The following is a 14,530-nucleotide window of genomic DNA, read 5'->3' as shown; positions in this document are numbered from 1 at the left end:
ACTGGCGGCGGAAGCGTCGTCATGGCGACGCATCGATCAGCCACCGCCACGCGAATCGAGTCGAGCCGAGGCCACATCACACATTGCCGCTCGCCGCATCGCGAGCTGGCTGGCCTGCGCGTGTCTGCGTACCACCCACACGCGCATACGTGCATGCACGTGTGCGCACACGGGCCGGTCACCGACGACACGAACGGCGCATCACACCGCATTGTGTGCTCGCGCCAGGCCGCCTTAATTCGCGAAATCGGCGTGCTCTGTCATCCACGATCGGCCCCCATCCGGTTGATCGAGCCCAGCGATGGCACTCCAATACACTTTCTCGCGAATCACCCCCCAGTGAATCAAGAATACGAACTTTCGGGACAGTTCAGGACTGGTTCGAGACCAAAACAACTTCGAGTGTCCCAAAAATGGCCAATCATTCTGAAAACCTTGATCCTGCCTGCCAGTATCGTTTTGATACTGAAGAATTTGCTTCGTTGACTTTGATTCGAAATCATCAAATTATTCAAAAGTCAGAAATACCAATGCTTTTCAAAGATCAGGGAGCTTTTAAGTTTAAGTTTGTAATTGCCTCGCGTACCATCGCTAGTCGAGCTTGCACGTACTCGTGGGGGAGAGGGCTGAAGAAATCTTGTGGATGGTCGAGGTCAGGGTTTCCTTTCAGAGAACGCTGGTCAATGAGCGCTGCGTGCACCGGGGACGTTCATTTCCTCGCGACATTACACCGTGTCACCGGTAACAGCCGCCGCGATTACTTCCTCGCTTTTCGACTCCCGGAAAACACGGGATCCAGCGATTTGCTGGTCGAAAGAACGAGTACGTTGAATCCCCAGTGGTCGATGCGGGATCTATGGAAGAGGGCTGATGTTGGGGTGGTTACAGAATGGCCTTTCGATCGCAGGAGGTGTTGGTAATAATTACGGGAACGAGATGTGGAAATCAAGATTGATGGGTTGAAATAGTCGAGCTTCTGGACTTCCATGAGAGATTAGAGGTAGCTGCATATGAATAGAGAGAGGGTGCCTTGTCGATGGGATCCAATTACTCTGAAACGATCGGTTGTAAGGAAATCGATACAGCCCGGTCATTTCTATTCTACGAAGGCAAATATTGCAGTGGGCGCAGGGAATGGAGGGAGGTCTGAGAGTAGCGTGCTTATAGTCTAGAATCTGAGGATTTCTGGGTAGTTTTTGGGCAGAAGGTCGGAGCTGTGAAGTTTAAGTTTCTATTATAGAAATCGAGGAACATAGTATGAATTGCGTAGTAAGTTATTCTTTTGTTATCGAGGACAAAGAAGACTCCCGAATATTGTTTTTAAACGATTTTATTCATCTTCGGTCCTCTGTTTTGTTTGTTTTTATGTTTGTATGGTTCAAATCTGGCAACTCAAATTTAACCCACTTTCAATTATCCAATTGTCTTGAAACTTTTCAGGAGTGCGTAGTTTGGATGACAATACAATATTTCAAAAAAAAAAAAATTAACCCCGAGGGAGTGAAGAAATCATCAATAAATATAACCCATAACCACAAATCCAAACCACTTGAAATTAGGCAGGAGCGGATTTTTTTGTAGGTTTGAGTAATAAACCAAGGAACTTTTCGATATTTTCCTGCTAATTGAAAAAGTGTTTTTTAGTATCAATTTATCATAATTTCCCTCATATTGCTAAGTTAAAATAAGTATTTTGCAAATTATAATAAGTATTTTTCCCTTGAGGGAGGGGCCAAATCAGCCACTCGCTTCTATACGAAAACGACAAAAAGCCGCTGCGTTTGGATCGCTAGTCGCACCGCGATTATCGAAAATACACAATTTATCGAGAAATCATTCGTCACGTATGTGCGAATAGTAAAACTAAAACTTTACAGGCGTTCGCAGTATACCTATCGCCATGGAAATTGTAGTACAAGAAAATAATTATTTTTTAGTGAATTTTGCATTATAGCGTTTAAGCAAACTGTTAAACTGTATACAGTAGTAAAAGATATTTGTAAAGAAGTCTGAGCTGTGAAATGTAAATCCACAAACAATTTTTAAGTTAAACGATTTTATTAAAAATGGAAAAACTAAATTAAAATGCACTAAAAACTGAAAAATAATTCTTTTCTTGTACTTCAAGTTTGATGGTTAATATCATTTTAACTAAAATCGTGGGCACGATATTTCATAACAGGATATGAATCACTACTTCAACTTCTGATTGCAGATGGTGCCCCACGATTTTATTTAAAGTCATATTAACACCATCAAAATTGAAGTACAAGAAAAGAATTATTTTTTAGTTTTTAGTGCATTTTAATTTAGTTTTTACTACATTTTTAACCCTTCGTTGACACACCTTCTTTTTCGATCAACTTTGACATACCTGGCTGGCTCATACCCAGAGCAATTTTTGAACAACTGCCATTATCATCTAAAGAATCCAATCGTCATAAAAAGAATCGTGGGTCAGTTTTAAGGTTTGTAGAATATGATCCAATAGTTTTTTTTATTGAAATTTAATCACAGTTTTTGTAAAAAAATTCTAGATCACCACATGTCGAGAAAAAAATGAAGAAAATCTTTAAATAGTTGTAACTTTTACAAGATTTCAATATTAGAAGCTAAAAATCTACAGAGTCGTTGCTCGGATATAATATGTTTGAGAGAAAAAATAGTTTGTAAGTCAGCTTTGGAGAAAAGGTATTCATTTTATCCGTGCTCTGGCACAACGCGTGACTTATTTTCAACAGCATACGCAATATTTTATATACGTTTTTAACTTTCCTTGAAGATGATCTAAACCAAGATCGAAACGTCGGAAACCAATATATATAATTAATTAATTGCAAAATAGCTTTGATGTATTATTTTATTTTATTAAAGTAATAATTGTTTTAATCTGACCGATCCAGTGCGCCGATACCATTGTAGTATAACAAATACTTAACATTATCTCGCGGGGGTATTAAACTTTACAACCCTTTGCGATTCGACTGTTCTGTAGTCCCACTTGCCACCGCCAAAATATGCTATTAATCGCAAGATCACGAAAAATGGACATCCCTCGTTTTCCCCCTTACCTTTCATTTCTCAACTCTTCCACCCAAATATATCTTATTCCAAATCTCACACGACTCCTCATGCCGATTCCAGCAACCCCATTCCGCACAGTTCCACCCACCACAATGTACCATACATATCCTCGTCCCAATAATAAACTTGCGAAGCCGCAATAATTCTTGTGAATCCGATCTAGATACATGATTCCATTCGTCATCGACGTATACCCTCCTGGTGGCGTTTTAAATTTAATCAAGCCTCCGCAGTCTCGACGATATCTGCTCCTGGCCAAAGACAGAGCCAGCGTGAAGCAAGATGGCCGAGTTGCCCGAAAGCGTGCGTCCACCAAAAGAGCCGCCTGACTTGGCGACTGAGCGCGATCTGGGTCTCTGAAAGAAGGTGTACCGGGTCCGTTCGACTGCCACAGTTCAGCAGCTTCCGGTGGGCAGCCGTAACGGGTGTTACGTCGAAACGGGTGCCGTTGGCCGATCGATCCTCCCGCCTGGAGGAGCGAGCGTCGCCGTCGTTGCCGTCGTCGTCGACGTCGCTCCAGCCCCGGCGTTCCCTGGCCTTCCAGTTCTCAGCTTGGACTGAATACCGCTGATTGTCCTCCGCTTTCTCGCTCTGTCGCCCTCTTTCCCTGTCCTTCGCGCCGTTCCCCAGTCTCCCTCTGTCCCTGTCCCTCCCCACGGCCGCTGGAAAGCCTCGAACCTCGGGGTTCTCTCCACTCGTAACCACCCCTCATCCTCTCCACTCCACTCCACCCTTCTTCCTCACCCTCCACCCCGGCACCCCGTTCGCCACCCCACCCCGTGGCACCCTATCCTCCACGGTGCCGTGCTACTCCTACCCACTCCACGATAATGATGGCAATCAGACCCTCAGAAAGGATTTCAGGAAATTCTCTCGCCTTTTTGTCGGCGGCCGGGGCGGAGGCGGACGCCACAAACACCGGTCGCCGTCGTCCTCCGCTCCTGTGCGGTAGTTATAGTCCTCGTCCCGCTTTCCGCGCTTCTTCCTCCGACGCCCGCGATCCTGGCGCATCCTGCGGGATTTTCAATCGCTTTCGACGTCGGCCCGCGACATGGCCGCTCAGAGGTGTAGCCTGCGTTTCCGGGAACAGGCGGGGGCGGCTGATCAGCTTTCATGCGGGAGCTCCTCTTGTCACGGAGTCTTGTCTTATCAGTTTTAGTTTGGAAGGTGGCTCTGATGGAGACTCTGGTTAATTTCCATTTCGGAGTTCGGATGGAATGTTCGATATATTTTTTGCGAGGCTCTCTGATCGCTTTTGGTTTGCTATTTGAAGCAGTGGGACCAAAAATGCGTTAACCCACATTTTTTTGCGAAATTGAACTAGTAGCAATAATTTATTCGAATGGCTTTTACTAATAATATAAAATAAGAAAAATTATTTTTTTTCAATGTGGGTTAGTCTGTTTTTGCTCTCACTTCTCCTTCTGATGGAGTATTTGAGCAGTTTATTTATCGTCTTATTTCTAGTGTAGTCCTCTACGATTATTTTTTGTTTTTTTTTAATTATACCTCACCCTTTCCTTTCAATTCCAAACTTCGTTTTCCTTTAATTACAATATTCTACCATAGGTGTTGCATTCAGTTTCTGTTTTAGAGATCGTTTAGTTTCCTGTTACAATCTCCTTACAATGTCCCCATTCGCCACTCACAAGGGAAGATCCCGAACCCGAAAATTCCAAAAATTCCGAAACTTTGTGAATACGTAGGCGATTTCCTCCTGGTTACAACACAATTTTCGTTTGCTGCTCAAAATTCACTCAAAGGGGGTGAAATTAGCCCCCGAAAATTCGGCTATTTTCCGATTTTGTGTTATAACTCGGGAACTGTAAAAGATAGAAAAAAGTTTCAAGCCAAAAGTTACTTCTTTTAATTACATCTATCATTTGGTAAACAAATATATTTTACAGTTCACGAGTTATGACACAAAATCGGAAAATAACCGGATTTTCAGCGGTCGATTACACCCCCTTAGAGTGAATTTGGGCAGCAAACAAAAATTTCGCTGTAATCAGGAGGAAATCGCCTACGTATTCACAAAGTTTCAGAATTTTTTGAATTTTCGGGTTCGCGATCTTCCCTTGTCAGCTTTCCAACGCATTCTTTGCTCGATCTTCTGCTGCAACCTATTTCCTGTGCTTATTATAGTCGCCAATTTAGCTTCCATTGTAGCCGGCGTTTAACTTTCCACTGAAATTAATCAAGCTCTCTTGAGGTCACCTTCTGTTACAATATCCGACGAATCTTTTGCTTCACTTTTCAGATTTCGATTCCTGTATGTTCGAGTACTAATATACTCGCAGTTCGTCACACATTCGGGTGTAGAATTTCACTTGTTTATTAACGTTTGCACTGTGTATTAAACAAATGGCCCACTGTGTATGCACCCGATTGATCTTCATCTTTGAGCCATTATTCTCTGCCGTTTCTTTGAACGAAATTCGACGGCCCAGCCCTCGTTAGTCCGCGGTCGTTTTTAGTAATTGCAGCCGCTTGAATTTCAGCGGGTTGCTTGGAAAGAATTTTCGAAGGGGCGACGAAGTTTCTTTGAACAGACGCATTTTAAGGCGTTGTATTGTGCTCCTCGGTGGAGTCGTTCTTTATCACCTAGAGTAGTTTAAAATCACCGTGGACTTGAAACCTATTTCAGGTGATTTTAAAAAGTTCATTTTCTTTATTATTGATAGCCTCTTTCAATAGCGCATTGATTAGACTACCTAGGAAACAGTTAACTGAACATTCTTTAGTTTCTAAGTAGAAAATAGCGGATAGTAGACATCCTACTCCTAAAATTGCATTGTTTATATATTCTTCACTCTTCCTCAACTTTCGAAACCACCAACTAAGGGGCCGTCCTTAAATTATGTAAGGATAATTTTGGCGATTTCTTACCCCCTCCCTCCCCCAGTATAAGAATTCGTGAGATTTGATATTGCAACCCCCTTCTTACGTAATATTTTTTTACGTTTAATTTGTTCGGTTATTCAAATTCTTTTAAAGGTTTATATAATTCATTTAACTCGGCAGACCAAACCGCGATCTTTACCGCATCCTTATGATTTACAATAACCCTGTTTTATAGCGTTACAAAGAACTTGTCCATTAAAAAACAACGGCTTCCATGATTTTTTGGTTATTATCTTAAAACACAACGTGAATTTAAAATTCGAACAGTATTCCATTCAACCTGGACAAATGTAGAAAAGAAGGACACCAAACTCTTTTTAAATAACCTCCGTTTAAAGCGTTTCACAAATCGTGGCATGATTTCCGTGATGTTTTAGTTTCTAATTTTAAAACGCCACACGAATTTTAAGTAAGAACAGTATTGCATTAAACCTGTATAAATGGCGGAAGGAAGGGCACCGAACACATTTTCGTATTATTTATTATATCCCCTCTTTATAGTGTTACAGAAAACGTGACATTTAAGGCGTTACAGAAAACGTGACCAAATCGATAAAAAACAATGAAATCGTCGTCACATATGATTTTATAGATACAGGGTAGATATAATTCATTTAACTCGGTTTCGGGAAATTTAAACTAATACTTCTTTTCTGGAACATCAATGATAGAATTTGTATTTATTGAAAAATAGATTTAAAAAATATTACGTAAGACGCTACCTGACCCCCACCCCCCTCCTTGTAAGAAAACGTAAAAAATTCGCGACCTCCCCCCCTTAAAAGCCTTACGTAATTTAAGGACGACCCCTAACTTCATTCCACCCTCAGCAGGCAGTGCGTCCAAAGATGGCTGTCCGAGATACTCAACTAATTTTACGTGATTACCCTAGAAATTTCCTTCCAGTCACATCTGCATTCCCCGAAATTTGTGGGGGCCAGCAGAATCACAACAAATCACATACAACTAAAACGCATTTTTTTTTATTTCATTTAAAATCATACCAAGTCCTCCAACACTCGACATATAATAATCAATCAACCATGTCGGTTTATCCGAATCCGTCAAGTCCACCATAATTTCGCGAGCTCTCCCCCCCGGAGTAATTTCCTTATCCAGCCCCTTATCGAGTGTCCCAGGAAGACTTACTTACCGGGCGATAAAACGTACGATAATTAGTTGCACCCTCGGACAGAAATTAATCACTCGACCGTGGGCAACGACTCCGCGGAGTCGCAGTTCTTCAGCGCAGGGCATGCAGGGGCTTTCGTAGCTTGTTACACGCTAATTCCGGGGCCATTTTCGCGGGGACTGTGCGAAAACAATGGAACAATGTTCCGGAGGGAACTCTGGCTACTAAGAGAGAAAAGAAACGTTGAAATACATGTAGCTATTCTCCCCACTTGCCATTCTCTGCATAACTCGGAGAGGTTATTTACTTTCCTATAGATCGTGGGTCAAGTTACTCCACGATAGTGAATTCATTGCAAGCACCAAAAAAAAAAAAAATGCTAATATTAGTGGAAAAAATTTAATAGAATACTCCAACCGAGAGATTTAATTTTAGAGAAAATCCTGTTGGAATATTTACTGGGTGCATATGCATTTACATGCATATATGTAAGTACTTAAACACTTAGGTTTTAAAGTCTGAAAAGGTACCGCGAAGAAAGGAAACCCCTTCGCGAATCAGGACACGAAGCGTAAATGCTCCATTCCTAAGAATTCCAGTATTGCAAAACTCGCCCCCTTGTTTAGCGCCAGGGTGACGTTATCGCCTCTGTTTCATCGAGAAGATGACGGATGGCGATCCAATGGGACGAAAGGTGAGGGTTGAGGACGCACAGTGTGATCTGTTGCTCACGCTGCGCCGCACGCCGACAATATTGACTGCGAGCCAAGAAAAGGCCGAAAAAAGGGGGGCGCTGCTCTCCCTTTTCTCGGCGGCCTCACTCCCCCGTCGCTCCTTCATTGACGGAACATTAAGCACACACGATAACGCATGATTAACTGGCTAATGACTTTCTCCGTGCCGCTCTCCCGCTGCCTCTACTCGGGGAGGATCGACGGCTCTTGCAGAGTCATCGCCATGGGGGTGGAGCGCACCCCACGTCCCAGAACCTTTTCACCGATAAGTGACGGACGTTTTTCGTCGTTAATCGGCTGAATAATTTGTCGTTGACAAATATTCGCTCGCGTGTCCTTCCACGCCGACCACGCGACTTTGTGTCTGAACGCATCCTTTCCGAAAGCTTCTCCCTTTTTTTTGTGACAGTCTACCGCGATGAATGAATGTGGCTGTTCACTGAGGAAATTAATGGAGGAACAGTTAATTGAAGATTAAAGGATCTAATTCGTAAAGAACTTTAAAATGCAAAGACCTTGGAAAGTTCTCGAACCTGATTTTTTTAAACCCTTTGGTGATTGATTTAAAGGGTTATACCTAGTCAGGCGGCCGAAAAGAGGCGAGTGTTTGTGAATTTTTTTTGGAGAAGCGGAAGCATATATTTTGACAGAACTTTTTGCACTTAAAAGAGTAATATTACAGAATATTCGGCAATTTTTTCGAAGAAAAATATTTACGTTTATAATAAAGTAACAACCAACATCCAAAAAGCATTTTTAAAAATTTGGTTTTGCGGTGGTGAGCACTGCCATTCGGAACCAGATTATCTAAAATCAAAAAACAAAAAAGATTTAGTTAGTATATTAATGTATCTTCAGATTAGCGGAGGGAATTTCCGAAATATTAATTTAAAACAAAATGGCGGTTATTTAAAGTTGAAATCATGATTTTTTTCGCGGGATTTTTGCACGAAAAAATCTGGATTTCAACTTTAAATAGCCGCCATTTTTTTAAATTAATATTTCGGAAATTCAATCCGTTAATCGGAAGATGCATTAATATGCTAACGAAACCTTTTTTGTTTTTTGATTTTAGATAATCTGATTCCGAATGGCAGTGCTCACCACCGCAAAACCAAATTTTTAAAAATGCTTCTTGGATATCGGTTGTTACTTTCTTATAAACTTAAATATTTTTCTACGAAAAAATTACTAAATGTTCTTTAAATGTTGTTCTTTTAAGTGCAAAAAGTTTTGTAAAAATATATGCTTCCGGTTCTCCAAAAAAAATTCACAAATATTCGCCTCTTTTCGGTCTGCTGACTAGATATAACCCCTTAAATAATTTAGTCTGTAGTGATTGACACTTCTAGGATAAAATGTCTCCTGTACTTGTTACATTTTGCTTTGCTTTTGCTTTGGTCGTAATTGTATAATAAAATATTTAACAAAAAGCTGTTTACTTCAGAGGAACTCGTGGTGCACATATAAAGCGATCAGTTAATGTTATATAAAAAAATTCTGATACGACTTAATAATGAATTGCAGTGAAATACAAGATCTAGAAATTCTGCAAAAGTTTGAGCAGGTAATACTACTTGAACTAATCAATGTTTTTGATATCGTCGTAAGATTACACAAAAGGGTTATGGTGACGTATATTTCATCCCCCAGTAATAAGGGTGGTCACGAAGGTCGAGACATCTGTCGAGGCTCAGGGTGACTAAAATAAGGGATGATTTCGAAAGACACTGCCATCTATCCGAGGCTTCTATGAATTTAGGGGTAGTTAGCCGCTTGCTCGTCGGTTTTGGTATTGATCTGAACTACTTGCAGGGAAATGTCAGCACGTAAAGGACTCCGGTAGCAAGGGGTTGCTTCCCTGTGATCTTCTTAACCGATCATCGTTAACTGCCACCCTTATTACTCTACCAGGATAAAGCCATAAAGTGCTTAGTAACTTCGTGCATGCGTGCCTAATGGTACAGACTTTTGATATTCGACGGAACCACAAAACTATGTACTCTAGGTAGATATCACTCCTTCTTTAAACCTTACACCCTTAATATAGTTCCAGGACGTAACAATCCTACCTATGAAACCCAGATTAGTAAATTTTACCTATTATTTTGACACGTTTTTCCAAATTTTTTCTGAACTAAAAATTGAGGTGCAGTTAAGTTCGAAATTCTGAAAGTGACAAGGAAAAATTAGTCTTGCAATAAGAACACCCCATTTTATAAACGAAGAAATATATTGACTCCTAGAAATTCCATTTGACCAACACAAATTTCTAATATACCCTCCAAAAATCTCCATTAAAAATCACAAGTGGAATCCAACCCCCAACTCGAGATGCCACAGTGGATCTCAAATTCCAAAACGTCATCCAACAACTCTCCTAAACCCAAAACTCATTTTCCACCCCTGTTACTACAAACCTCCTTCAGCTTCATACTTCAACTACCTCAAACTACCACCGACGGAGCCCAACACTTCCTCGCACCCACCCTCCGCTTTCCTGAAACCAGCCCAAACAAACCATTCGAAATTCTACAAAATCTACATTGCGTAGAATCTCCACCTATCAATATTCATCGCGTAGTGCCCCTTTCACCCCGAGCCGTCAGCACAATTTGACCCCCGGGAGCCCCGTGCGCGCGGTCAGTACACGAAAGCAGCTGGAACCTCCCCCCCGATAAAATACAAGATTTACTGTAATGGAGGGTGGAGGGAACGAGCGGTTCTCACTCGAGCTTCCGTCGAGTCACGTGGACTGCCCCGTTCTCCTGTTCCTCGGCCCCTTTTCTTGGCCGTTCTTTCTCGCCACCCTGCCCCCCACTTTTCGCTGCTCTTTTTTCCTTCGGCGGAGCCGCTCGTTCCACCTTCGCAGTCCCGCGCACAGCCGTGGAGCGGCGAGTTAGCGGCTTAACGAGGTTATTTCACGACGTCGGGAGTCGGCTGGGCCATAGGTCGCGAGAGGATGAATAATGATGCGGCCAGGGGGTTGGCTGGCCTGCCTGCGGCACGTACGATCGTTGCATAAGCTGGAAGCTAGCCGTGGACACGTGTAAAACTCGGAACCCCCTTTGGATAACGTACGGAGATAGATGGTCCGAGGAAATTCGTTGGATAGGTAGACGCTTTTGTAGGCTGAACGAGGGGGGGGGGGGGTGGTCGATGACAACCGGAAGTCATCGTCTGCGACGGCGGTGGGGGTGGTGGGTTTGATTTAAAGACGAGGGTGGAAAAAAGTAATTAGCTCGAGGTGCTATCTGGGGGTTTCTTGAGGGACACTTGTTGTTAATGGGGTGTGGTGTTTTAAATCGTTGACTGATTTATGCTGGGCTTTAGTGGTGTTTCGGTTGGATTGTGCAGTGGGAGTTACTGCTAACCACTTGCCATAGGATTTTTCTAAAGGTTGGTGTTATAGAGAGCTTAAATGGAAGAAAGAGATAGATACAGTACCTGTTGTCTTGATTAACCCCTCCCAGTTCAATAGAACTATATATTGTTACTATACGTCGGCTCTCGCAAAGCTATGCACCTTTTGTAGGGAACATTTCTGTGCAACTTTAAATACTATAGCAGAAATATTTGAGGTGATAAGTAGTGTTCCTGATTTCTCCATATTTTTTGTTTCTCGAGAAATCAGAAATGAGATCATATTTCTTGAGAATTCTCGAGAAATTGAATAAAATATTGCAAAAATTATATTTTTGGAATAATGTTGGTAATAGCTATCAAAAACACAAGAAAACTTTAACTAAATGATTATTCCTGTCTAATTTATACAAAACTTGTGTAAATGAAAAAATAGATATTAAATATAATTGGTAAATTTATTTATTTAATAAAAAATTTGTACAAAGCGAAACATTACTTTTTGGTTTATAGGGCGAAGGACCCAATTACTGACACCTAACCAATTACTGTCACCTTATGCTATTTTACATAAAATAACGAATAAATAAGCTATAGTTTATAATCAATAGTATAGATTATAGGTTGAATTACATAATTCTTTTTGTGTATGACTTTACAACGATTATTTGTTCGTTATTTTAAGTAAAATATCTTAAGGTGACAGTAATTGGTTAGGTGTCAGTAATTGGGTCCTTTACCCTAGCTGAAACAAAGAACTTTTCGGAGGCACAGGAGAGAGTAAGGAAGGAGAGTAATCAGGGTACACTCTGATGTCCAAACGTCACTACATAGCGATTCACCTCCTCCCCATCTAAATTCCTCAAAAGGTACAGGAACAAACAAGTGCACCTCGCGCCAACTCAGGCCCAAGACCACGTTCACACGAAACACCCAAATCCCCCTGAAGAAGACCAAATCAACCCTGGATACCAACTACACAGCGTCTAGCAACCAGGAACGCAGGAAGAAGCACTGAAATTCCAAGAGCCCCGAAACGGTATCGATAATATCCAGCTCGTACGAGGAACGCGCACAGAAACACATATCCAGGACGGCGAGGGGGCGGGAACGACTGGCGGAGGAAACAGCCCAGGAAGATAGCGGTAATGGGAGGGTAGTATTGCGCGGTGGCCGGTGACAGGAGAAGAAAGAAACCAGCGATGAGGAACGAGGAAAGTGGAGGAAGAGGGACGGAGGAAAGTGGGAGAAGGCAGAGGAAAGCTGAGTGAGGAAAGCAGTGGAAAATAGAGAAAAGCAGAGGAAAGTGGAGGAGAGCAGTGGAAAGCGGGGGAAAGGAGAGGAAAGCGGAGACCAGGCTCGAGGAAGATGTAGCAGGAAGATAAGGCAGCAACGGCACCAGCGACGCGGCCCTTCGATCCCGCGCCACGCTCTTTGTTGCGAAGCGCAATAATTGCGCGGGAGGGTGGCTTGCGAGCCGCAGGAGGCGACGGGGGGTCACGCGGGGCGGCAGCACGCGCCGGAAACGGAACCGAGAGTCGTGTGTCCCCGGCGTTCCCGGGCGGAACTATCATGATTAGTCACGGGGCCTGCAACGAGCCGTAGGAGAACAGAAAGACACAACCACCGCCAACCCCCCCTGCCACCCGGAATTCGCTCGAGTGCGATCGACCTGAACGGGCCACGGAGAGAGTCGCAATCGATCATTGGTAGTCGAGGATCGACCGCTGGGATTCTTTTTCCACGGGTACTCTTAATTGCTGGAGTTTGCTGGCGGTTTGGGGTGCGTCGGAGATGCGTGCGATGGGTGGCGGTGGGAATAGTTGTGCACTGTGACGGGGGGTGGGAAAGTGGATCGAGTCGTTAGAGTTGTCTTGGGTAGCTTTTTCCTTTTTAGGAATAGGCTTTGCGATAGTATTTGATAAAATTCTGTTTTGTCAGGTGTGATCGCGTGTGGGTTGGTGGTAAGATGGGGGATGGAGGTTGGAAGGTTGCCTGCGGGTGGAAGTGTGTACCTTAGTGGTGGCTGAATAATCACAGCAGTCTCGCAGTAGTAACTTCAAGGGCTTTATCTTTTTAACATTCGTAGTGTTTTCCTTGATTGTCTGTTAGAGACAAGATGTAAGTTAAGGGGGTAGTAGACTATTGGATACGTAAAATCGTTGTTTCTTTGACGCTAAATTACTTTGATACCAAACAATCTTTATAGACGTGCTTTGGACAATCTATTGTGGGCATGTTTGCGAGTATTTACAAAAAAAATCGTCGGAATGTATAAAATTGTCGAAGTTATTAATCGTTGAAGATTGTTCTGTACGGCTCACCGCTGCAGGTGGTGTACATCGATTCAGGTGAACCAATCACCTGAAAGCAAAATGCTTTGAGGTGATTATTCTATACACAAATATCTACAGTGCGGAAACTTGCCGATGAATTTGAACGAAAATTGTGGAAGTTACGCACTAATCAATTTTCTTTCCACATTTTTAAAAAAATCGTCTTTAATCAGTTATAAAATGTTTTACAAACATCCAATATTGATGCGGAATTTCTACGCGATAGAGAATGGGATTCTACAGCTCCGTTTAAAATTTTAAGTGAAAATATTCATTCGTTCGAGAGTTATGATGTACACCGTTTCTGAAAATGGTGTTTCGAGAAAACCGGCTTCAAAGTTCGGGATGTTAACTTTATACACTGTGTTACGTTCGCTGCTATAACTTCGACAATTATTTGAATTTTTTCATGAACATTTGCTTGAAACGTTCGTAAAGGATAAGACTTTCAGAAGCAGTAAAATAAAAACTGTCGATTTTTTTAAGCTGAAATAGTCCACTACCCCCTTAAGGGTGGGAACAGTCGATGGAGGAAAGAGTAGGTATGCAAGCTTTAATACTAACCGACATCTTTCGTCACTCATTTAAATTAAAATGCAGTGTCGTTACCCAAAGCAACTGCCACCACATGCAGTACTAAATATTTTTACTAAAATTTGAAGACCAAGAAATCTCAGGGGACGCATTCAAATCTCTTGGAATCGCCCAACCCTTCTACGAGATATCAAATCATTTCAAGTGATTTGAATCGCTATTAGAATTAATCAACTATATCCCCAAGAACATACCTTCAATCATTGCAAATGTACTTCCACTAACATTTCACCATCGACTCCAGCCACCGAATTCGATAATCCCAAAAAGAATTCGCACACGAGGTCCCAGGGACATCCCCGCTACGGGGTACGCGGACGGATATCCGGGGTCATCCGAGCGGCCTCCCCGAATTTCTTTAATGTATTCTTTCCATTTTTTAG

At 42.4% G+C, this 14,530-nt stretch overlaps 2 protein-coding genes across 5 annotated transcripts in view; one reads left to right on the top strand and one right to left on the bottom strand.

Annotated features, from left to right (window-relative positions):
• The window catches only part of Ets65a (DNA-binding protein D-ETS-3), an 88,320-nt gene that overhangs the window by 53,373 nt on the left and 20,417 nt on the right, over window positions 1-14,530 (bottom strand). The gene's annotated exons all lie outside the window — the stretch shown is intronic.
• The window catches only part of LOC143373859 (uncharacterized), a 42,902-nt gene that overhangs the window by 28,070 nt on the left and 302 nt on the right, over window positions 1-14,530 (top strand). The gene's annotated exons all lie outside the window — the stretch shown is intronic.

The sequence above is a fragment of the Andrena cerasifolii genome, chromosome 1 (genome assembly GCF_050908995.1).
Source record: "Andrena cerasifolii isolate SP2316 chromosome 1, iyAndCera1_principal, whole genome shotgun sequence".
In the NCBI taxonomy this organism is placed as follows: domain Eukaryota; kingdom Metazoa; phylum Arthropoda; class Insecta; order Hymenoptera; family Andrenidae; genus Andrena; species Andrena cerasifolii.
The sequence above is the reverse complement of the archived record's forward strand: the minus strand, read 5'-3'. Positions and strand labels throughout refer to the sequence as shown.